At 36.9% G+C, this 11639-nt stretch overlaps 4 non-coding genes across 4 annotated transcripts; all 4 read left to right on the top strand.

The window, feature by feature from the left end:
- The first annotated feature begins 853 nt into the window (after positions 1 to 853).
- Positions 854 to 936, top strand: trnal-cag (transfer RNA leucine (anticodon CAG)). Its single transcript has one exon. It is a non-coding gene; the product is annotated as a tRNA-Leu (tRNA).
- A 2583-nt stretch (positions 937 to 3519) lies between these two features.
- On the top strand, positions 3520 to 3602 carry trnal-cag (transfer RNA leucine (anticodon CAG)). Its single transcript has one exon. It is a non-coding gene; the product is annotated as a tRNA-Leu (tRNA).
- Positions 3603 to 10776: 7174 nt separating this feature from the next.
- On the top strand, positions 10777 to 10859 carry trnal-cag (transfer RNA leucine (anticodon CAG)). Its single transcript has one exon. It is a non-coding gene; the product is annotated as a tRNA-Leu (tRNA).
- Positions 10860 to 11338: 479 nt separating this feature from the next.
- Positions 11339 to 11421, top strand: trnal-cag (transfer RNA leucine (anticodon CAG)). The gene has a single exon. It is a non-coding gene; the product is annotated as a tRNA-Leu (tRNA).
- Positions 11422 to 11639: the final 218 nt, after the last annotated feature.

Genomic DNA, 11639 nt, shown 5'->3' with positions numbered 1-11639 from the left:
TTACAGCACTTAATTGCAATATTATACCTGAGCAATTATAAATAAATTCCATATACTGTATATATATACTGTATATATAGTATATATATATATATATATATATATATATATATATATATATATACATATATATATATATATATATATATATATATATATATATATATATGTATATATATATATATATATATATATATATATATATATATATGTATATATATGTATATATATACAAGGACGTGCGGTCAGGGGAGGCAGTTGAGGTATGTATGATTAATTTTGAACATTTCTATAGTCAAAATTGCTGAATTTGCATATTTCCTGTTCAAATACGGGGCTGAAACATGAGGTGCGGCAGCGTATCACGTATTTTATTGTTGATATCCAGTCTTGTAAATCTTCCCAGAAGCTTCCAGAGTACACGCAATAAAATAATAGATGATCTATTGTATTAATATTATGATCACAGAAGGATCAGCTGTTATTGTCCAGATTGAATCTTTGTCTTCATAGTTCTCTAAATGGAAGGATTTTCAAATGATTTTAAAATGAATTTCTTTAGTTTTGGGGCTTAAAGGACATGTGAGGTAAGTTGATCTTCATTTTTTAACTTCTGAATTTGAAAACACTTGAATATGGAACACATACAAACAACCATAGACATATGAAGATATATGTATGTCTATGCAAACAACCGGAGTGCATCATGGGAATTGCAGTCCCACTGCTACTGGTATTAGTGGGGAAATGCTAGCAAATCTTTCACGATGAATACCAGCCGTAATCAGAAACTACAATAACACGTAATTTGTCACGTGATTATATAAAAGGTTGTTGCTTCTGCTGCGCATGTGTCAGGATGGCCGAGCGGTCTAAGGCGCTGCGTTCAGGTCGCAGTCTCCCCTGGAGGCGTGGGTTCGAATCCCACTTCTGACAGAAAATATTTTCTTATTCCGTATGTTTGCTCTTTCACATACTACTCCTTTTTATTTACAACACATTTTATTGTTTTTAAACATACAAAAGATACAAAAACGAACCCCGCCACCCCAACCCGCCAGACAGCAATGGCATCTAAAGAGCATAATAGGAACAAAACAAAAACAATACAAAAAAGAAAAATGAGAAATAACAAAAAGAACCCATACTCTGTCTAGTATTAACACAAACCCACAATGACAACTTGTAAACCCTTTATTTTAGCCAAACGAAAATCCCACCATGTAGCCTACCTGTGCTCTTTAACCAGCATGAGATAATATCATTTTTCCGAAGAATTTAACACGCTTTCATGGTCTCTCTGGGTTTATTTCGGGGGTACAACGCGCGTCAACTTTCAAACCGTCTAATTGGTCAATGGTCAACATTTAATCAACTTTCCAACCGTCTAATTGGTCAATGGTCAACATTAAATCAATTTTCCAGCCGTCTAATTGGTCAATGGTCAACATTAAATCAACTTTCCAGCTGGCCGATCCGAAGGCCCCTGCCAGGTCGCAGTCTCCCCTGGAGGCGTGGGTTCAAATCCCACTTCTGACAGAAAACAATTTTTATTCCGTACGTTTGCTCTTTAACATACTACTCCTTTTTTTTTTTTTACAACACATTTTATTGTTTTTTTAAACATACACAAGAAACAAAAACGAACCCCGCCACTCCAACCCGTCAGACAGCACATTCAAGTTACAGATTTATACAGACAAATGAAAAGTAAAAACAAAAAATTGTCATAATTATCAGTACAATAGTAGTAATGACCTAATGATACATGACTAATAACCAGTACTGGAGTTGAGGGGGGATGAGGGGGGATGGCATCCCCCCTGAAATAAAAACGGTCCAAATCATCCCCCCTGTAAAACTACCATCCCTCCTTTCCATCCCTTATGTCATTTCATCAATGAATGTGGTTTTACTGCTATTTCAACATTTAGAGTCATCACCAGAAAAATAACATTTGACAATTTTCACCTGTTTCAAGTAAATTTTCACTTGAAATAAGTAGAAAAATCTGCCAGTGGGTCAAGATTTAGCTTCTCATTACAAGCAAAAAATCTTGTTCCACTGGCAGATTTTTCTACTTATTTCAAGTGAAAATCTACTTGAAACAGGTGAAAATTGTTGTTTTGCACATAAAACATAAAAAACAGCAGGTAGATTTATAAGGCAAGGCAAGTGTATAGAGCACAATTCAACACAAGGTAATTTAAAGTCCTTTACATCAACATTAAAAGCAGCAAGACACAATTAAACAGTGAATAAAAAATAAAATGAAATAAAATGATAAGAAAAGAGGTAAAATAATAAAAAGCAATAAAATAATAAATAGCACAATTTCCTGCATCACTGTAAGAGTGCAACAGTAAATGTGACAGATAAGATGTAAAGCAGGGATATAAACAAAAAGGTGGGTCAAAACGGAAAAAATTGTAAAACCAAATAAATATAAAATAAATAAATAAATACAATTATAATAATAAGATATAATTAGAAACAGGGGCGTTAGTCATCTTCAAATATCTTTATAGGCGTTACGAATGGAGGATTTTTTGTGCCAAAATTAAATAAATAAATACATCATTAATTAATTAAAATGGGAATTAAATATATCATTAATTAATTAAATGTGTCATTTCAGCATTTAATTAATTAATGACACATTTAATTAATGATTTCGTGTTGCTGAATCATGAAATGTAAATGTAAAACTGTCAGTTTACATTTCATGATTCACACGCAACAAGAAATCATTAATTAAATGTGTCATTAATTAAATAAATGCTGAAATAATAAATATATATTTTTACTTAAAATGAATTGTATTTTAATTAATTAATGACATATTTCATTCTAATTTTAATTAATTAATGATGTATTTATTTATTTAATTTTGGCACAAAAAATCCTCCATAGTTACGGAGTTGTTTACAATGTTTGTTTTTAATCAGGTTGTTTATCAGGTATCTTTTAAAAGCTGTAAAGTTTGGTTGGCAGAACTTGGCAAGGATCAACAAGTTATTGAGTACAAAGTCACGTATTTTATTGTCGATATTCAGTCTTATAAGTCTTCTCAGAAGCTTCCAGAGTACACGCAATAAAATAATATATGAGCTATTGTCTTAATATTGTGATCACAGAAGGATCAGCTGTTATTGTCCAGATTGAATCTTTGTCTTAATAGTTCTCTAAATGGAAGGATTTTCAAATGATTTTCAAATGAATTTCTTTAGTTTTGGGGCTTAAAGGATATGTGAGGTAAGTTGATCTCCATTTTTTAACTTCTGAATTTGAAAACACTTGAATAATGGAACACATACAAACAACCATAGACATATGAAGATATATGTACATATGTGTATGCAAACAACCGGAGTGCATCATGGGAATTGCAGTCCCACTGCTACTGGTATTAGTGGGGAAATGCTAATCTTTCACGATGAATACCAACTGGTTTAGAACTACAATACACATCATTTGTCACGTAATTATATAAAAGGTTGTTGCTCATACTGCGCATGTGTCAGGATGGCCGAGCGGTCTAAGGCGCTGCGTTCAGGTCGCAGTCTCCCCTGGAGGCGTGGGTTCGAATCCCACTTCTGACAGAAAATATTTTCTTATTCCGTATGTTTGCTCTTTTACATACTATAATAATAATGTCTACATTTAATGTATCAACAATATAATTACAGGTGTTACATTTGCACATAAGCAAAAGACCAACAAACACATTTGTAGAAGGTTTTTTAATTTTTCAGAAGTTGCACACAATCATGCAAAGTAATGTAAATAAACCGCAAAACAAAAGCAACATTGATGGCATAAAATATTAAAAACAAACCATGTAAGACACAATGGCATCTAAAGAGCATAATAGGGACAATACAAAAACAAAAACAGTACAAAAAAGAAAAACGAGAAATAACAAAAAGAACACATACTCTGTCTAGTATATAACACTAACACACAATGACAACTTGTAACCCTTTATTTTAGCCAATTCCAAACGAAAATCCCACCATATAACCTACCTGTGCTCTTTAACCAGCATGAGATAATATCATTTTTCCAAAGAATTTAACACGCTTTCAGGGTCTCTGGGGTTATTTCGGGGGTACAACGCGCGTCAACTTTCCAACCGTTTAATTGGTCAATGGTCAACATTAAATCAACTTTCCCGCCGTTTAATTGGTCAATGGTCAACATTAAATCAACTTTTTTTATATATATATATATATATATATATATATAAACTTTATTTAAAAGAATTATCACAAAATAGTATACAGGAACAGTATACAAATAAAATACAGAACCTGTGCCAAGGGTGATGTTTGTTATTCAAGAAGATTGAACATAACACAAGTCTACAGTTTTAATAGCCTTTTCATTTGTTGATTTAGTGATTAATTTTAAGTAAAGTTCAATTTCTTTCTGGAAAACATAAAAGCAAGGGGTTTTCCTTGAAAATGTACTCTTATGAACAACATTAAATCAACTTTCCAGCCGGCCGATCTGAAGCCGCCTACAGTCTCCCCTGGAGGCGTGGGTTCAAATCCCACTTCTGACAGAAAACATTTTCTCTTTTACATACTACTCCTTTTTTTTTTACAACACATTTTATTGTTTTTAAACATACACAAGATACAAAAACGAACCCCGCCACCCCAACCCATCAGACAGCACATTCAAGTTACAGATTTATACAAACAAATGAAAAGTAAAAAAAAAAAGGTAAATCATCAGTACAATAGTAGTAATTACCTAATGATTCATGACTAAGTTTCAAGTTTTTGTTCAAATTGTTTACATAGATATGGAAATCAAGGAGCTCTTCTTCTGGCCCAGAAAAGAATAGGATTATGTCATCTATGTATCTACCCCACCATACAATTCTTTCTTTAAATGGGTTGTGATTTGAAAACATGTGCTTTTCCTCCCATAGTCCCAAAAACAAGTTTGCATAATTTGGCGCAAAACAAGCACCCATAGCTGTTCATTTTTCTTGTCTATACAGTTGATCTTGGAATAGGAAGACATTGTTTTTTAAAATCCATTCAGTGAGTTGCATAATAAAGTCACTAGGGGGCATAAGGTCATCAGGTTTGACCCCAGATACAGTAGTTTCAAAGCTTCCAGCCCTTCCTCATGGACAATGTTGCTGTATTAGTCACAGGGCAAACCCTAAGATTGATAACTATGCTCACGCTTCTGGGTAAAGTTTGACAACCTTATTTTTTTGTTAGAAGGAACCCCTAGGAGGAATAATAGGGGTGTTGTCATCTTGTATTGTTTTGCTGGTGACCACTGAAGGCGCTGTAACATTCAAATACTCAATTCATGCATATGGTCACAATAATGGTCAAAATGTACAGTTTATATGCAAAATCTTCAATGTTCAAGATTTTATATTTAGGGAAATGGATAAAACATCAATTGAAAAACATTTTTTTAATTGTATTGCTATATTTGACTTTTTTATAGGCGTTTTTAACACACACATAATAGGCATCTTTTTTTTTTTTTTGCATTCTAACTAGTAATGGGATGTAATGCTAATTTAAGCAGCTAGGTAGCTAGGCAAGCTAGCAAGGCAAGCTAGCTAGAGCTCTGCACCATGCTTTTTAGTGCTTCACTTTCTGCGCTTGACTGAACATACAGTATTTGCTGCTGTGGTAAGTAGAGCATCATCTCTGTATACTATTTCTTAAGGACTTTAATGTTATTTGTAGCATTAAATATAAATCTATAATATACCTCTATGCAGAGCCGCCTGGGAGATTTGCGAGGCCCTGTGCGAAATGGTTGGGGGGGCCCTCGTGCGTGAGCGTAGCGCGTGTGATCGTAGCGCGCGCACGAAATTTTTGGGTTTTTCGGGTCGGATCGGGTGTCTATATGCGCAATTTTAATTCTCCAATTAGCAAAATACTGGATACCTTCCCCTGCCTCATCATCATCTCTTGCCTCGACGCGGGGCCTCACGGCTGCTTGAGACCCGGTCGGATCGGTGATTTTTGTAACAAATTTATCAAACGAGCCTTTCAGAGAGGCATTAAACTCTTCCATTTTCTTTAGTTTTTTTCTTTTTTCATCCCCTGATGGAAATTTCCTGAATCTGTCTCGTTCTCTCAACATTGTGTGACAGTTTGTTCCAACTCCACCCGTCTGGATCAGAGCAGCTTGTGTCCATAGCCCATAGCGCGAGGCCCCCTGGGGCGCGAGGCCCCCTGGGGCGCGAGGCCCCCTGGGGCGCGAGGCCCCCTGGGGCGCGAGGCCCCGTGCGGTCGCACGGTTCGCACACCCCTTGCGGCGGCCCTGCCTCTATGCATAGTTATTGTCAATATCAAGTTGTTTAGCCTATACCTTACTAGCTAGTCATATTTTTTGCGTTATAAACTAGCGTCCTATTTCACATTTTTTAAATAAAAACAACATGAAATTCTATCTACTTTACAGTCAATACAACATCAAACAAAAAGGAGCAGTATCCAGTATGAAAGTAGTTGGTGCTTTTTCCAATATAAGAGAGATTATTTGGGAAAAATGCTTAATTTCAGTAAAGATGATCAACTACGAAATGGAACTGAAGATGGACTCAAGTGCAAGTGAACGTATTAAATACAAAGATGAGGAGTATGCTGATTACATTGGAACGTATTCAGAAGAACTTAGACATAAAGCCTGAAAAGTTTAAATGGCTCAAAACTTGCTACGCTGCTTTTACTAATGTCACTCTTGTCAGCCGTCTAGAAGCGATTTGAAAGCAAACATGGAACTCATGATAAAGAGGAGGAACCAGCCACTAGCTCCCGACCTCGCTCAACTAGAAGTTCCATGCCTAAAGTCAGCTGGGAAATATTTATTTTCTGTCAGGGGGATAAGCTTCGGGACAAAAAATGTCATGAAATCCAAGACTTGGATGTCTCTAAAAAGATAATTCGCCTTGATCAACAAGACACAGCACTGAGATACAGACTTGCTGGGGTCAATGACTTGATTGCAGCAGAAGGCAAATACCATCTTGGTTGTTACACAACTTTGGTGAGGATGAACTACCAAATCCAGCTACTCTACTAATCTTTGGCAGAACAGTTTGTGTGCAAATTGTATGACCCCAAATCAACCAGCAACTCAATCCACAAAGTTCACTGTGCCATGTTTCGCAAACAGAAAGCAAATATTGATACTCTACCACCAACAAGGGATGCCTTGACTCTACACATGATAAGAGCCCACTATCAAGCTAGGGTTTGGAAGCAGTCACTAATGACCCATCCACAGTTACCCTCTCCAATCAACTGTGGTTGGCACATGGTGGAAGGTACGTTGGTCCCGCAGCTGTTACCCAAGGAGCATGAACAGGCCAGATTTGTGGAGCTGATCAACTTACCTCACATGTCCTTTAAGCTGCATGCTCCCCCCTCTTTCAAACAAGGAGACCAGCTACTGGACCCACATATGTTAAGATGTTTTCTGTTAAGTGTGAATAAACACATTTCCTAAGAAATTCTGTGTCAAAAACGTCTATAAAAAAGTGATATTTTGTATCCAATATTGCGAGTTCTGTATGGATATCACCAGTACTTGAGTTGTAAAAAGAATTCAGGGGGGTGGTGGATTTTATCATATGGGGGCAGATAATTTGTGCTGATTACAAATAATATAATATATTACAAATAATAGCAGTGACCAAAACACCTGCAGAAATACTGCAGGAATGACATAGCAGCAGTTAAATGCAGCCTTCTGTAAGCTTTAAATATCCACTGGGCTTACATCAAATACATCAAAACACAACAATAAAAAACACTTTTCTGAACTTATCAATATGACTCTGTCCTTCACAGGATAAGTAACATGGATCACTGCAAAAACTCACAATCTTAACAAGAATATTTGTCTTATTTCTAGTTAAAATGTCTCATTTTAGTAAAAAAAAATCTCATTACACTTAAAACAAGACTCATCACTGGAAAAAACAACAATTTCCACCTGTTTCAAGTAGATTTTCACTTAAATAAGTAGAAAAATCTGTCAGTGGAACAAGATTTTTTTTGCTTGTAATAAGAAGATAAATCTTTTTTCCTACTTTCCTACTTATTTCAAGTGAAAATGTACTTGAAACAGGTGAAAATTGCCAAATAAGTTATTTTTCTGGTGTTATGTTTCTGGTGATGACTCTACATGTTGAAATAGCAGTAAAACCACATTCATTGATGAAATGACATAAGGGATGGAAAGGAGGGATGGCAGTTTTACAGGGGGATGATTTGGACCGTTTTTATTTCAGGGGGGGATGATTTGGACCGTTTTTATTTCAGGGGGGGATGCCACCCCCCCTCATCCCCTCTCAACTCCAGTACTGGTTATTAGTCATGTATCATTAGGTCATTACTACTATTGTACTGATGATTATGACAATTTTTTTTTTCAGGGGGGGATGCCACCACCTCCAGTACTGGATATCACAAACTGGGTTGATACATGCAATTGGCGCGTGCTGGTTGACGGAGTTCTGCCAATTTCTGCTGCTTTGCCAAAAAATGCTACCTAATGGTTTTCTACCTTTGTAGAGCTCCAATTTTATTGTGTTTTACTCCCTAAACCACGTCCTTTTCCCCCCAAGTGGTCCTTGTCTCTTGCCAGGCCGTCATTGTAAATAAGAATGTGTTATTAATGACCTGCCTGGTTAAATAAAGGTGAATAGCCGAATGAATATCAAATAAAGCGATAGAATAGTTTTTTTTTCCCTCTTTATCGTATAATTTTCACAAAGTGTAAATGCAATTCATGTCATGGGTAGTTTATTTTGAAGGATCAAATACTCAACATCCCATATTATCAATTTTACTTCGTGCAAGAAACGGCAAGAAATGATGCAAACTTTGAAAATCGACTGTGCGCATGCGCAGAACCACAAAGTAGCATTTCTCGGCAGGTAGCAGAAATTGGCAGAACACCACCAGACCTCTGCATGTCGCCAATATAATGTTTGCAGATAGATTTATATACCCGGATTTTCCACAGTTTTTCTAATGACTTTAACCATTAAAGTGTAATGTTTGTAAGTGACATATTTAGTTTCGCTGATGGGAAATAAAACCGCAGTGAAAACGCACATGGTGAGGCAGACAATACTCTGACCGCCCTGAAGGGGGCGTACGTGAGTCAACGGCTGCTCGTTGAATCGAATGAATATCAAATAAAGCGATAGAATTGTTTTTTTTTCTCTCTTTATCGTATAATTTTCACAAAGTGTAATGCAATTCATGTCATGGGCCGTGTATTTTGAAGGATCAAATACTCGACATCCCATATTATCCTTTTTACATCGTGCAAGAAATGATTGGCGTCGCAATCAAACTTTGAAAATCGACTGTGCGCATGCGCAGAACCACAAAGTACCATTTTCTGGCAGGGAGCAGAAATTGGCAGAACACCGGCCTTCATCCCTGGCGATCATCAATTAAGGCAAAGAGACTTTTAAAACTAAAGGAAAATAAGGAGGACTTTTACAACAAAGTAACTGAGGTTTTTGTGACGAAGGATAGGCGCATGGACTTCATCTACAAATGAAGGTAAGACCAAAAACAGTTTTCTACGGAATATTAGGGCCATGCAGGAGAAAAAATATTTGTGGGGGGAAGATTTTTTTTATTGCGCACTTCGAGAAAAACGTCGAAATGTCGAGAAAAAAGTCGAAATTTCGCCTTTTTTTCCTCAACATTTCAACTTTATTCACGAAATTTCGCCCTTTTTCACAACATTTCAACTTTATTCACCAAATTTTGACTTTTTTCTCGACATTTCGACTTTTTTCTCGAAATTGTACTTCAACATTAATCTCGACATTACGACTTTTTTCTCGACATTTCGAATTTTTTTTCCGACATTTCGACTTTTTGTCGAAATGTCGGTGCATAATGAAAAAAAAATATAGTTTTTATTTTTCTCCTGTCTGGCCCTGATGCTGCGTTCCATTTACCTAGGAAGTCGGAACTGGGAACTGGGAATGACGTCACAGCCGAGTTATCAGCGTTCCAGTTACAAAGTAGGAAAACAAGTTTGTAGTTCGCATATACCCAGAGGTGGCAAATCCGGCTTCAGAAAGTAAAAGTCCTACCATGTATTTGTTCTGCACATTCACTCAACCAGCTGATTCTAATCAGCACAGCTCTTCAGCCAGGTAGATGAGCTAATTAGTGAACTCACCTGGTTTTAGTGAATGGACAGAACAAATATATGGCAGGACTTTTACTTTCTGAAGCCGGATTTGCCACCTCTGCATATACCACATGAAAAATGTAAATTACACTATAGCAGCATATATATGCCGAACAATACTTGTATACGACTGATTTAGTGTGACCAAAACTAGAATGAAGTGCTACGAATTTTTACAGAGCTCTCTTCTACTGTTTACAACTGGGGCTGGTGAAGACTCTCCCACTTTCCCAGTGGGAAATCCACTTTGAGGGGCGTTCCAGTTGAAAATTCCGACTGGGAACTGGGAAAGCCCCACTTCCGAGGACAAATGGAACGCGGCATAATACTCATCCGTAGTTTTCATTTCAATCTTATTAAAAAAAAAAATGTAGCTTTTGTAGTTTCATATGATACCCGGAGTGCATCATGGGAATTGCAGTCCCACTGCTACTGGTATTAGTGGGGAAGTGCTAGCAAATCTTTCACGATGAATACCAGCCGTTATCAGAAACTACAGTAACACTTCATCTGTCACGTGATTATATAAAACGTGCTGCACATTTATGCGCATGTGTCAGGATGGCCGAGCGGTCTAAGGCGCTGCGTTCAGGTCGCAGTCTCCCCTGGAGGCGTGGGTTCGAATCCCACTTCTGACAGAATTTTTTTTTTTCCGTAATTTTGCTCTTCTAATTATTACTTTATAGCGTTTTTCTCGATACTCAAAGACACTTTACATCAGTAAAAATCATAAAAGCAGTTCACTCAAAGACAGTAAACTAAAAGCAGTAGGCTACACATAGAACAATTACATGACACAGGACAGTACATGATTATCATAATCATCATTACAATAGTAGTAGTGACCTAATGATATATGAGTAATAACATAATAATAGTAGTTATAAATCTCCCTGTACCAAAGGGTGACACTAGGTAGGAAGAGTTTTGATCCAGTTTTGCAGTCTGCACTTTCGAGCAGCTAGGAGTTTATCAAAGAGTTTATAATGTGATGTAGTGGGACGTCGGTACTAATTACAGCTTCTTAGTCAAATAAATTCACCCACACGACACATTTAACGGTTGCGGTTGGTTTTGGTAACTAGTAATTAAGTCTTTTTGAAACACTGCAGCACAAGTCAGGATGGCCGAGCGGTCTAAGGCGCTGCGTTCAGGTCGCAGTCTCCCCTGGAGGCGTGGGTTCGAATCCCACTTCTGACATCACTTTTTCACCTCATCGATCTCCATCACCATAAATAACTGAAATGGCTTTCTTTAGCCTGATCCAGCAGCCAGTCCACGTTAGAGCAGCTGCAGAACTTCTCAACATTTATGGAGGAATATTCCGTTTCAGACGTCATTTTGATGGTGAAATCAGAAATAACTGCTGAGTTCATCAACACTGGTTTAGCTCAGTGGTTCCCAACCTTTTTTTCCTT

Source organism: Cololabis saira, chromosome 16, assembly GCF_033807715.1.
Source record: "Cololabis saira isolate AMF1-May2022 chromosome 16, fColSai1.1, whole genome shotgun sequence".
NCBI classification, from domain to species: Eukaryota; Metazoa; Chordata; class Actinopteri; order Beloniformes; family Belonidae; genus Cololabis; species Cololabis saira.
Note: the sequence above shows the minus strand (reverse complement) of the source record. Positions and strands in the feature narration are given on the sequence as shown.